The sequence below is a fragment of the Mustela nivalis genome (assembly GCF_964662115.1).
Source record: "Mustela nivalis genome assembly, chromosome: 9".
NCBI lineage: Eukaryota > Metazoa > Chordata > Mammalia > Carnivora > Mustelidae > Mustela > Mustela nivalis.
This window is the reverse complement of record NC_139028.1, coordinates 97,107,859-97,122,275: the sequence shown is the minus strand read 5'-3', so window position 1 is coordinate 97,122,275 and position 14,417 is coordinate 97,107,859. Positions and strand designations below refer to the sequence as shown.

Sequence of the window (14,417 nt, the reverse complement as noted above, 5' to 3'; positions counted from 1 at the left end):
CTTGTTGTAACTTAGAAAAGGTCTGTGTGTTGAGCTCCAGTGCTTCTCATGTGACAGCTTTGTCTTGGGAGACAGAGGCCAATAAAGAAAAATAAGAGAGGATTGAAAATGCTTAGAAAGCCTGGGGGTCTGTAGGTTCTCTTTCCATCTCCTTCCTCCCCTATAGCTTCCAGGGTCATGGAGCTGGCTTTTTTTCTCTTTTCTTTTCTCTCTCTCTTTGTTTTTTCTTTTAGCAAAACTCTTCCTCCTCATCCTTCTCCATTCTTCTCTGGGGCCTTTTATCAGAATCATAGACCCATATAACTTTAGAGCCAGAAGACTCCTCAGAGATCGCATGCCAATAAAAAAAAAAAAAAAAGGAAACTGAGGCCTAGAGAAGCTATAACTCTGGTTAATGGCCAAAACTTAGGAGACAGTAACTCCCACAAGCCTTTAAACAGCAGACAAAAGTCAGTTTAGGATCCAAGCTGGACAAGAATCAACACTACATAGTGTGACTACTTCTGTCCCCACATATGCCATTTTTATCTAGAAGGCTCGAGGAAGGAAACTGTCCTAAGAGCTTGAAATAAACTCCCACCACTCTGGACCTCAAGAGTAGCCATTCTCCAATATTCATATCCTTAGAATTTTTTTTTTTTTTTTAATAGCAGAGCTCAGATAACCCTAGTTTTAATACTACTAATTTTTTTTTTTTTTTTAAATCCCCAAGTCTGGTATATCTCAAAGGAGATAAGAGGCCGAAATCTCCTGGGTTCCTCCTCGGTGTTGGGCACATTTAATCTGGTGAGCGGTGGTCCCTGGAGAGTCATTAAGAACCATGGAGTTAGATTTATATTAGAGAGGTGATAATAGAAACCAGAAACACCCTTGCTAAAAGCCTCTGAGTCTGTTCTTATGCTCGCATCATCTATTCTTATCCTTTTCATTACTCCTTAACTAAACTAGCCTACAGCTGAGCACTTCTTTAATTTATTTTTCTGGGCACATGTTTCCTGTTGGGACACAGATCAGGCAATACATTTATCAACCTATGAAAACAATCGTGCAGGAATTTTTTTTTTTTTTTCCCTCCCCTGAGCTCCTTGTAGGCTTCTGCATATCTTAGAATTCCTGGCAGGTTGTTAGTTTGTTTGCTTTTTTTATTTTGTCTTTTACATGACCACAGTTAAGTCACAGCTTGGCGATCATAGATTCACTCAAGTTATCTCAAGTTCCTGTTATGTTGCAACTTAGCACAGTGACAAAAAAGGAAAAAAGTACTTCGTTTTTGCTGCTCAGCTCTGGACATCACATGGGAAACTCCCCCAGCCTGGCTGTCAGCTTGGCTTCTGTTAATCCATGCAGATCCGTTGCTCTTCCTTTTCTTTCTTTCTCTCTCTCGCTTTTTTTTTTTTTTTTTTTTTTTCGTTCTTTTTGAACGGAAAATGTCTTCATTGCTACTCCAGTTAGACCTCCAAGTTCATTGCTCTTCTAAACATGGTCAGCTCTTCTGGGTTCAGGGCACCCTCCACACTTGCACACAGATGCAAAGTTTTCGGAGAAAGAGAGGGAAGAAGGGGAGGGAGTGGGGGATGGAGAGAGAAGGAAAGAGAGAAAGAGGGTAGAGATATGTTTAAAGTTGTGGGCTGAAGTGTGTCCTCCCACTCACCTCCACTTAAGCATGTTCTTCAGATCTAGAGATGATGGAGCTTCTAAGGATGGCATCATTTTTCATGCTGGTGAATCACTTCCCCAGCACTACAGTTAGAGACGCATTGCCCAGCTCAGGGCTTATCTCCTTTTGTTTGGCATTCGGGGTTGGCCTGGTATGTCAAGCAACTTGCTCATGGACTGATGAACGTATTTTGACCATGCAAGACCTAGAAAGTTACCTCATTGCAGCTTATTTCAGGGCCAAGGTTGGTGCTTAGTGAGTGACATTTGTGAGTAGGTAGTTCTAGACTGGGATTCTGCAGAGGGCCTTAGGCCTAGAAACCTGGTGAGTTTTCCAAATTTTGAAGTTACCTTTTCAACTACCTTCCCACTCTGATGTAATCGCTGTGCCCTTTGGGCAATAACTTTAATTTCTCTGACCCTCAATCTTATCATCTGTATAATGGGAATGATAATATCAACAAATTTGAATGGTTTTGTGAATTAAAAAGTAATGTTATGCAAAGCCCTAGGTATAATAGGCTCTCTAATGAGGGCTGTTTGTTATGGTTGTTCTTGGATTAATTTGGATTAACTTCCTGGGAATTAATACTGGCTGGCTGAGCCACTTTACCAATTCCAGTGGCTACACTGGAGAACCAGGAAATGTGCATCTGACCTCACAGGAATCACCACTTTCTTCTTTCGATGTCTTATCAGGACACATTGGCTGCAACATATCATTTTAAATATGAAATACTGCTTCCAGACAGAAGCTGAAAAATCAAGAATTTCTCCTTAAAGCATAGAAACATAAATTTCAGCAAAAATAACACTTGAGAGAGATTTTAGGGAAAAATAATGCTGTTGTGTGTACTTTTGGTCGAAAAGTTGCATATGATAGCTCTTATATATTAAATGTATAATTTTAGCTGTATTTTACAGTGTCTTGCTCAAAATAGAGACAGATTTCTAGGCAGTTATATAATTTAGATAGTGTGAAGTTCTGTTACAAATATTAAGGCCCCCAAGTCCACAATTTGGGTGCAGAGACTTTCCGGATATAAGGAATCCTATGTTTGTTAAACCTCTTTTGTGATAAGATAAAGGCCCGATAGAATGTATGAAATCAAGATTTCATGTAGACCTACTTGTCTTATAGTTTGCGTGTGCACATCTTCCAGCACCAACTTGCAGTCATTTTCTGAGGCAGCCAGTCATGGTCATTGCTCGTAATTTCATTGTCTACAACAGCAGCCCTGTGTTCTGTCCGTTTCCTCAGTATGTTTCCGGAGACCTATTCTCCCTTGGAGGGAAAAAGAGCCCTACTGTTTTAATTATTGTTATTCTTGATATCATATCGGTGGATAATAACAAGACAGTCAGACTGAGGAATTGCCCTTTGGAATTTTATACTGTGGCTTTTCAATAAGGGAAACAATTTGAAATCTGTGTTCATATTCTGGAAACGCATCCTAAAGCTAATCATTTTCACTGATCTTAAGAAGAGATGGAAATTATCTATGGAAGTTCTTGCCATTTCATAAATTTTACTTTTTTGTGTGCTCCTTAAAGGTGACTAAGAAATTTGGTAAACTTGGACTCTGGCATCATAAGTGAATATGAATATTCATCTTTCCACTGGGTCACGTGTGTTACATGCACCATTTAACCTCTCTGAGTGTGTTTGCTCATCTGTAAAATAGGGGTGATAGCACCCACATAAAGCTGAGGTTAAAATCAGATTGCATATGTTATGCACAGTAGGCATTCAATAAATGCACATTTAAATTGAGTATGTATGATTTTAGTTTAAGTAATGCATAATTTGCAAATAAAAAATAAGCTGATTTAAGGAGACAGTTATCTAAATTGATGTTGGTATACATTTGAAAAAGGAGAAATGCATTAATAAGGTTTGAGTAGCACAAATAGGTACAATCATTTTTGGTAAGATCCTATCACTTTTTTTTTTTTTTTTTTTTTTTAGTTTTTAATCACCAGGTGCTCATCATGACTAGATGACTAGAGCCCTCCTTAATCTGGATCACCTATTTCACCTATCCCCCTACTCCAACTCCCCTGTGGTAACCATCAATTTGTTCTCTATAGTTAAGAGTCTGTTTCTTGGTTTCTCTCTTGCTCTCCCTCTTGCTCTCCTTCCCTCCTTTTTTGGCCCATTTATGTTTTTGTAAGATCCTACACTTTTAAAACATATTTGGATGTGCTTTAGTGAATGCTATTCCCTCGGGAAATATTGAAACATGCTTTGTGAATTGTGGAAAATATCCCGTGTCCGTATAAACTTTCTTTAGATTACTTTATAATACAAATATAAAAAATTAATGATTTATATAAATAGTGTCTTGGAAGACTCTCCAAGGGGATCAAGAGTCTCTTGCGTCTTACTTTTCTTCAAAATGATTTCTCTGAAGAACTGTGAATTTGACAGTTGAAATTTGGTTGGGCAGATCTTGTGGATGAGACAGTGTGCTTATAACATTCTCTGATGGCAAGGATTTTATTTGTTCTCTGGCATGTTCTCAGCATCTCAGAAAGTGTCTGACAAGTAGTGTGCATGCAGTAAATACTCTTTGAATGACTAATTGAATTTAGTTTGAGACACCCCCTCCAAAAAACTCAAATGCACATATATCTGCATATTTGTTTCTTCATGCAGGAACACATACGTGCAAGAAATGTGGCTTTCAGGAATCTGTAGAGGGTCAATAAAAATGCCAATGCCTGTACTGACTATGTGTGTTAAGCACCTACTGAGTGGCTTCCTTATGTTGCAAAAGCTGAGATCTGAAAGTTAAGTGATACAAATATTTTTCCTACTCTTAATGTTACCAGTAACCCACTGTAACAATCTGTATAAGTCATTTTACCTCTCTCATATTCTCCTCTACTAAATAAAGGTTAAAAACTAAGATGCCTTCAAGCTAAGATTTTAGGATTCTGATCATAATTGACTACCTAGAGTTTCAGGATTTCTAGAAACTGAAAATATTAATCCCTGATCTCAGGATACTAATTTTTAAAACGTGGAGTATAGTATTTTGGGAAGAAAGCAGAATCACTCTTACTGTGGCAGATATGCAGGGTCAAAAGGGGAAGGAAATATCGAGTGTTTGTAGGGAAAATATAAAGCGATCTGAAATAGACAAACATTGCATTCCAACTTTGTTTCACACCTATTTGCTGTGGATCCTTAGTAGCAATGTCTTCGTTTCCTTGACTATAAAAATGGAAATAATTTCTTATGCAGTTATTTTGGGAGCATTGAGATGTTTACATGTTTGGCACATGATCAGTGACAATAAATGCTAGCTCACTTTCTTTTCATTAAAATTCTTGGTTATTTTTCACAGAAATGGGAACATTTAACTGAAAGCACTATGAGTGTTTTGCTTTATATTTATACTGAATATGTAAATGAATTTTTTTTGCCAACTTTACTATCAAAGTTGGCAGTATTATTTTTGATAATGTTTTCCAGTGTCAATCATATTTATAATGAAGACTAAAATGATGAAAAGCTTGTGTAAGATTAATTAACTTATTTCAACCTTGGCATAAGCTGATGGCAGATTTTTATGCTTATGGAAGCTTTTAACACTTAATGGAAGTTATGAGTATAATTTCCTAATAGCAATAGTAACTATCATTTATTTATTGAGCATTTGATATGCACCGCACACTATGTCAAAATTATGTATTTTTCTGCTCAATTCTCGCCTACGGAACTGAAACACAAAGAGCCTAAGTAATTGGTCCGGGGTGATGTAGCAACTAAGAGGTGGAGCTGGAAGTATAAGATACATTTCTTCTGACTTTAGAACCTGAGATGAGAATCAGTAAATTCAAACTTGTTCACTTGGTAACAAATAAACTCTCCAGCTCACCATCATCTAGCCTAGTACTCAGTCTGAATATTGTAATTGAGAATGCGATGGCTACCCTTAGGTCACATAGACATTGCATATCTTTTTTCAATCTTCAGTTATATCCAAGTGTGCCCCTAAGTGAGAAAGGGACAACTGAGAAACACTTGGGGGAAACTGCGCTAATTCACCCAACATACTAGCAGAAAAGCTTTACAAAATGCTGTGAGATCATCTGGAAATTCAAACTTGTATAAGAAATGAGGTCAACGCTAATAGTGTTTGGTCTTTAGTTACAGTATCATACGAACAAGAGGCACTCCTAATGGTGGGCACCTCATGCCTGATCTCAGTTTTCATCACGATTAATCTGGCTGCAGCGCTGGATACCAATACCACTTCTGGCTTTCCAAAACCCTTCCAGAGCATGAAGGTGCTGCTCACTGTCCTTTCCTTTATTAATTTCAGTTCATTCTTCTTCAGTCCTCCTGTTGTCTCTTTAAATGTTGAGGGCTTCCCTCTTTGAATTTATTCTACTCTCCATCTCTCTGCATTCTTAAGACATGCCAGCTGGACTTATTTTGAGAGATGACACTGAACTCCGTGGTCTCAACCACCTTGTGGCTCGTGAATCCCCATTGTCAGCAAGCTTCTACTCCCTTATCTGGTCTCCTATGGACCTTAGAAACTTACTACGCCAACCGTAACTGATACGCCAACCGTAAGACTCCAGAAGTCTATGTATTTTCAGTTTCAAATGATATCAATATCTCTTTCACTTCCCTCATATCCAGTGACTCACCAAATTATTCATCAATCGACCCTGTCTTAAACTCAGCTCTTCTGTCCCTCAGCCCAGCTTCCACTGGTTCTCTCCTCGATGTCTTCCAATGATGCCAACTTTTCTCCAGTGTGGTCCATTATTCATTCTTTCTTTAAAAGGATTAGCCTAAGAAATAAAGTCGAACATCCCCTTCTAGAGTCTATCAATACATTTATAGAATAAAATAAAAATTCTACTCCTGATAATACAGTCTGGCCAGCCTATCTATGACTCTCTTGTCCACCTGCCACACTGAATACGTTATTCCTTTGGAGATACCCTAGGCTACTTTTGGCTCAAACTCTGTGAGACCTAATCCATGTTTCTAGGATATACTTATACTTTAAGTCTCAGAGCAAGTTACTTCCTCTGGAAAAATCTTTCCCAGCTTTCCTAGACCCACTGAGTTCCCCCCTCTCCTCTTTACATCAGCATTTTGTTCATAGACCTGTAATAGCAGATTTTTCTTAAGATTTTATTTATTTATTTATTAGAGAGAGAGAGAGAGAGAGCACAAGTGGGGTGAGGGGCAGAGGGAGAAGCAGACTCCCCACTGAGCAGGGAGCCCCATGTGGGGCCCCATCCAAGGACTCCAGGATTACGACCTGAGCTGAAGGCAGATGCTCAACCAACTGATCCACTCATGCACCTGAATAGCTTTTATCACTGTTATAACAACTATTTACTTGGCTAAAACCTGCTAGATGGTGACTTTTTTTTTTTTTTTTTTGATGTAGACCTCAACTTAACTTCCCATATCCCATACCTAACTAAGGTATCCCTTAGACGTTCTCAGTTTGGTAGAGCCAATAAATGAGTGGACTGATCTAACACATCTTTAGAGTGAAGTTTCCTTTCATTTGGTGAATGGTGGAAAGCCATTATTTTTCAGTATTTCCACCATTAAGCTATGGTGAAAAATATTTGTTTACTTATTGTTTTTTATTTTATTATTTTTATTATTTTATCATTATTATTATTTTCCTTTTTAGGGACCCAGTGTTTCAGAACTACTTTGACGAAGAAATACATTGCAATTTGTTTCTCCATTTTTCCTAATTGAAACATCTACTTGCCAGTCACCACTCTGTAAATAACCCCCATAAACATTTTTGCCATGACCTGATATAAACTGAGCCAAAAGAAAAGGGGTTTTAATTACCCTACGCAATCATATGAGTACAAGCATGATTTTGAATCAGCTTTTTGAAATATTGGTAATAGCTGTCTTGGAGGATACCAGTTTTGAAATAGTTCTATAATTATGTTTTAGCATGAATTTTAGGATCTAATTGTAAGCTCACTGCAGGTTTTGCCATGCAGTCTTATGGATGGCGTTGTTCACAAAGAGTATTATTTACAAAAAGGAAGGCACTCCTTGATGTCAGACACCGCACAAGCTACAGAGTTCTATGACGTGGGCCTTTTTACTCATGAATGGCTATTGGAAAGAGACTATGCTTTCGAATTTTGAATATTGCCCAAATATGGACTCATGCAGTGGAGGAGTAAAAAAGATGGTCTCGTTAGTAAAAATTCATGGTTTTAAAATTTTGGTGATCTATAGTCACTTTTTACAACATGTGAACAGCTGATTTTATGGAACCTGGTTCTTCTCAGGAGATGCTCTGGCATCATGCTTTAGAAGGACACTGCCTCCTTTCTTTCATAAGAAACAGCAAAAACCCTGGATTCATTTTTTTTTTTAAGATTTTATTTATTTATTCGACAGAGAGAGATTACAAGTAGGCAGAGAGGCAGGCAGACAGAGAGGAGGAAGCAGGCTCCTGCTGAGCAGAGAGCCCGATGCGGGACTCGATCCCAGGACCCTGAGTGGGTTAAGCAGCGGCTTAACCCACTGAGCCACCCAGGCGCCCCTCATTTTTTTTTTTTAATGGTAAATGTTAAATGGTAAGATACTTATTCTTTAATCTTTGAATATTAATAAATGTCTTGAAGATGTCCAGTTAGAACATTTCCAGTACCTTTGTTCTTTTCTGTTTGTTTTTTGATTTTTGTGAAGTTTTTTTTTTTCAGTTTTTCTTCTAGTCTTAGATGCCCCCCTCCTCCCATTTAGAGATTTCTATCATTGATCTCTAATAAGAGTAAATAAGACAACATTAATCATAGTGCTTCACTGGGCTTTTAAAATCCGTCTATCGCTTTGAATCCTCTCAATTCTGGTCGCAGAATTTCCAAAGCAATATTCTCTATTAACTACACCCTTTGGGATAAAGCTTCAGGTTCTGGTGTATGTGGTGATCGGGATGGGCGGGGGTAATGGGGCGGTGTGCAGGGAAAGGTTTCTGAAGAGGAGCAAATGCTGCTTTTGGCCTCTGTTTTTGCCAAATCATAAACTGCTGAGACAGTACTTTTCTTGGAGGGGTCTGTTTGTTTTATCCAATCAATTTTGGCCAAGTCACTGTCTGGAAAGTGGTAGAATTTAGCCACTCAGTTACGTGTCCTTATTTGTGGCTAAGGTGGCTATCTGGGATGGGGGATGGGTTTCACAGGTGGAAAAACAGTAAGATCTTTTTCTTATAACTAATACTTTCCTCTAATTATTAAAATCATCTGTTATTGTAATGTGGTCCTGCCTTAGAACAAGTCGATTGATTTGTGATGTTTTAATATATACCCTGTTGTTGATGCAGCTGATCCCTTTATATGGTTTTTTTGTGTTTTTTGTTTGTGTTTGTTTTTGTTTTTGATTTTTGAATCTAAGAAATGTAGTACTATTCTCAGGACAATAGAAGATTTTCTTGAACCAATGACTTGATGGTGAGAACTTCAGTAACTAAGTATGAGATGGTTAAAAAAGGAGCGGGCATTTGAGAACATAGACATGAATAGTTTGAAATCAAAGGATTTACAACGGAATGGTTTACAGCTGCCTCTGAGCCAGATCTCCGATTGTACCGATTCTACAACTGGTGAGAAGGAGGTGGGGAGGTCGGGGAAGGGAGAGGGAGATGAAGACGTGGATTGAGATGACTCTGAACCTGGCTGTTCTGATCTGAGCAGAGGGAATGCTGATAGTTTAGTTAGCTGATCTCTAGAGAGACTCACCCAGTCTGGGACCAGAGCATGGGTGTGCATGAGTGGATTCAAGTGCATTATGGGGACTAAGCCAGGGAACTCTGCTTTCTTCTTATGAAAAGGCAGAAAGTCAGAAGCCACCCTAAAAGAGTTAACATCTACACAGTGGTGTAGAATGGAACTATGAAGGCTTTCTCTGTATTGTTTGAACGTTGCCATGGCAATAGTTTCCAGCAGAAGTTACATGTTTTTCAATTCCCCAAAGCAGCAAACAGGCTTTCCTCTCTTCCTCCTTCTCCCTTTCTCCCTCCCTGTCTCCTCCATCCTTGGTCCTCATCTCCTCCACCTTTCCCTCCTCCCTCTGTCCTTTCTTTTGTTCTCACTTTCTCAACTGTTCTGCATTAACAGCAAAAATATTCCAAGGCCACGAGGTCGCTTTTGGGCTGAAAGGGAGTTAGACATACAGCCTTCTAACCAGGTTTCTGTTTTCCTCCGTCTGTTTACGCATTAAAGACCTAATTAGATGGAAGCTGTGGATGGAAGCAGGGTTGGGGCTTTCCCTGTTGGTAGGACATAGAACATATTATAATGGTTGGTGTTGTGGTGATATGTTAATTGGATCGCTCCAGGCAAGTGCAGAGCGGCAGTCTCTGACAATTAGAAAGAACAATGACTTTACTATGAAGGAGCCCACTCTCTTAACCAGTGGAAGGATTAGCATGCATTGCAGGTCTCTGGAAGGTTCCTGTAGACCCCAGGAGAGATCTGCAGTTGGAAAATGGCCTCCTGTCTCTTTAAAGCCAGGCTAACGCCTCCCCTTTGGCTTATTTTATTGCCAAAGAAAGGGAAGTCAGGGGAACGGTGAGAGATCTTGTTTCCTGGGTGGTGGGGGTCCCTGTTGCATGCAGACCTGGGCCATAGGATTTTTTGCAGGGATGGGAGGAAGAAATCCTTGCCTGCTTCATGCACGTGGCCAGTGAATTGTGAAATGGGTCTCATTAGAGCCTTTCATATCCCGGCATGTGCCAAAGTGCTTTGCCGGCACAGCGCCATCGCTTCAGGTCCATCCCTGCTGGTGTCTGCTGCAGCCAAGAAGGGACAGAGGCTCTGTCTGTATTAAAGGCTCCAGTCCCACCCCTCTCTGTCTACTGTTCATTGTAAGTCGCCTCTGGGCCTTTCCGTCTGGCCGGGAACGAGGCGCAACACATCCCCTAGGTGTTTACAGAGAGGAAATATGAAAGATTTGAGCATCACGGATGGGTTGGAGTCAGCGGTGCTGACTGGCACCCAGAAGTTCCCTCCCTTTTCTTCAGGGCTGACATGAAAGCTGTTGGATAGGCTTTCCTGCAAATACACCCCCATACTCACCTGAAACAGGAGATGGGGAGTTCAAAGCTAAATAAGTTATTGGAGCCCTTTGTGTTACTGCATACAGAGGTACTTTTTGCTTTTCTTTTCCCAACTGGAGATTTTAGAATCAAATTTTATCTCCCAAACCATAGCCCCATCCGTAGCCCTCAGAACTGCCATATGTCGAATGCTAAGTGCCAGGCACTCTGCATATCTCGTATCGAGAACGTCTGATGACTCTCTAAGGTGGTTGATACAGAAGCATAAATGTGGAAGCCAAATCAGATTGTGCCCTCTCACTTCTTAGACCTGTGACTTTTGGTAATTTACTCACTCTTTTGAACCTCAGCTTTCTCATCTGCAACATGGGAATGAATACAGTACTGACTTGTGAATTATACTTGAAATAATGTATGTCGAACTTGAAGCAGAATGTTTGCACTGAAAAACATTCAAGCTGTTATTTGTGAAATGTGAGAGTTATTTTCATATAACAATATTATGAAATAGTCATAAGGCACATGCCTCAGGCAGAACAATATTAAAAAATAATTAAGGGCAGATTGTTTAAGGAGAAAGGAAAAGTAGTTTTTGAAGATGAGTTTCTGAATTCGAAATGGTATAGTAGCAGATATTTTGGGTATGACTCAGTTTGGAAAGCAGAATAGACAGAATGATTGAAATAAACCTTTGTTGCATTCATTCTGGATAGATGAAAATCATCTATCCATATTAGGAATTTTTATTTGTTTTTATGGGATTGATCTCTTGGGCTTTGTGTCAATTATGCCTTAGATTAGAAATAAGAAGAAATAATACTAGCTATGTTAAGCAAAAATAAGAGTATTTATTGGCATAAACAACTGACAAGTCCTGCAGTGCATAAAATTTAGGTATGGTTTGATCCAGATACTAACAATGTCTTAGGGACTCCTGATCTATTGTCTCTGTAATTCTCATAGTTTAGCTTTCTTCCATAGGCCATTTTCACCCTTGGGCTATTGTTTTGCATTCCCTAACGCTTCCACCAAAGAGTCACTCTTTGGTTGCACAATTCCCTTGAGACATCCTGAGCTCTAAGCTGACTGGAGTAGCTTAGGTTATGTGCCCACTCATTGACCTATACTGGCTTCAAGGGAATGGAGCTGACCGTCAACTGCATATGCAAATGGAATCCAGAAGCTATCAAGAGACAAGAGAAATGAGGTGCTAGAGAGATGATCACAGATAAATACCATAGGTCCAAAGGTGGAGACTGGCAAGGATGAGTTGTTATATTTCACATTGTAATCTGCCACGAGGGTTAATTTTAGTCATACTTTCCTGTGATGCTACTTTGTATATAGGTATTACAGTAGTTTTGTTCTTCCGGAAAATCATCTGGCTGTAGCTATCAATCTTTCAGAGGAACAACTTTATCTGCCTTCATGATATTTTTGCTTTACTCCTTTCATGAGTTAGGAGGAACAGGTTCTTGTGTTTGAATGGGAGTTTCCATGCTTCCCTGGAAATGCAGAAACAAAAGCAAAAATAAAAGAACCCCCTTCAGGCAATAACAATTCATTGGTAAAAGTTCTTTTTTTTTTTTTTAAAGATTTTATTTATTTATTTGACAGAGAGAGATCACAAGTAGGCAGAGAGGTAGGCAGAGAGAGAGAGAGGAGGAAGCAGGCTCCCTGCTGAGCAGAGAGCCCGATGTGGGACTCGATCCCAGGACCCTGAGATCATGACCTGAGCTGAAGGCAGCGGTTTAACCCACTGAGCCACCCAGGAGCCCCTGGTAAAAGTTCTTTAAACTTCCTCAAACACCCATGATCTTGGTCACCTGCACCAGCCAAGGCTGTGCTTCTATCCAGCTTTGATGTCATCTAATTTGTCACTGAAAATATCTCAGGAGTGACATAGTCTATCCCTGAACTCTCCATTCTGCCTACCCAGAGATAGTAATCCAGGTAATATGGCACAATGTCCTTTGCTTCTTAATAGGCAAGGTGGAAAAAATGCTTATCTGGGCTCTGGATACAAATATTTGTTAATACCATCTATTCAAAGTGCATGATGGCTCACCAAGTTCAAGGACTGGGAACTATCTTTTGTACTCTTACTGCTGTGTGCACTACATTGTACACACTATGGATACTTTATTCCTACTCACATAGTGGCGTGCTCTGAATGCCAAGCAAGTCCAAACGTTTCTCATAAGAGCTGTTGGGAGAGCAAAAGGCTGGTAGAGTAGACTGTGCCTAGAAATTTACAACAGTGACAGAAGATACCAGGTTAGTGACAACCTTTTATATGGTAGAAATTGTGGTGCGTTATTTTTCATATTTTATTTCATTGTGTCCTTAACAAAAACCACAATAATAGTGATGTTAATTATAACAATGTAAAAATGCCGATAAAGGTGACATTTATTGGCCGATTGCTACGTATTCGCACTGTTTCAAAAGCTTCACCTTTATAAGACATGGGCTCCGTAAGTAAATAAGTGATTTTTTTTTTTTTTTTGGTTTTTGTATGTTTGTTTGTTTGTTTTAGACATGCGTAAAAAGGAGTTTGAATAGGCTCAGTTGACACACCCATGTCACAGAGCTAATAAATGACAGCTCTGCTTTGAAATTCTGGTCAGCCCTGTGTTTTTCCTGTTTTGCTAGGCTGCCTCTCATTTGAGACTACTTCATTTAAACAACAGCAACAAAACACCACTTAAACTCGGCTTCTTTAACTTTAAAGCAATCAAAATACCAAAAGCCTGCAACTCCTTCCTTTAACCTCACTTGCTTTTTTAAACATTTTTACCTGCGTTCTCAGATTTGTCAATCTGTTGTGGTGTTTTTTTCAGCCTCTAGTTTGATTGAAGGCAGTTGTCAGGCTGTGACTCTGGATTTTTCTGCGCCATTTGTTTTAAATATACCAACAATTTGAGATCACCTGAGGTCAACCACATGGCACCGCAGTTGTCCTGGAACTTTATTTTTTATTTTATTTATTTATTTTTTTAAAGATTTTATTTATTTATCAGGGGGGGGGAGAGAGCGAGCACAGGCAGACAGAATGGCAGGCAGAGGCAGAGGGAGAAGCAGGCTCCCTGCTGAGCAAGGAGCCCAATGTGGGACTCCATCCTAGGACGCTGGGATCATGACCTGAGCCGAAGGCAGCTGCTTAACCAACTGAGCCACCCAGGCTTCCCGATCCTGGAACTTTAAATACCTCAAGAGACATTAGCAGTTGGCGGGCGTTCGTCCCGAAGATGGGATGATACCACGAGTCGTATACTAGCTGTGTGTGGCCATGCCACCTATTTCTTGTCTCATTTGCAACCATCAGAAGACATCCTCCTCCATATGTACAAAGGGAAGATAGGGCCCTTTCCTCCAGAGTCCCTAAGACTCTTGACTCTCTCAGCCCAGCATGGTATGTGGGAGACACTGAAGGCAAGATAGCTCCGGGACACTGCTTCTGCTGCCTGTCCCAAGACGCTACTAAACAAGATTGCTGTCCTTAGCTTATCCAGGCATTGGGCCAGTTAGGAGCGAGTGCCCCGAACTAGTTTCCTTACTCTTCACTGTATCACACTTTCTTTTGCTTATGAGACAGACACTACAGCGGCGCAGCAAGCAGACACACACACTGCAGTTGTAGGACTCACAGACACAATCACACGCTCACTATGTGCACATGTG

At 39.9% G+C, this 14,417-nt stretch overlaps 1 protein-coding gene across 14 annotated transcripts in view; it reads left to right on the top strand.

The window, feature by feature from the left end:
- The window catches only part of LRRC4C (leucine rich repeat containing 4C), a 1,100,263-nt gene that overhangs the window by 941,864 nt on the left and 143,982 nt on the right, over positions 1-14,417 (top strand). The window lies entirely within an intron of this gene.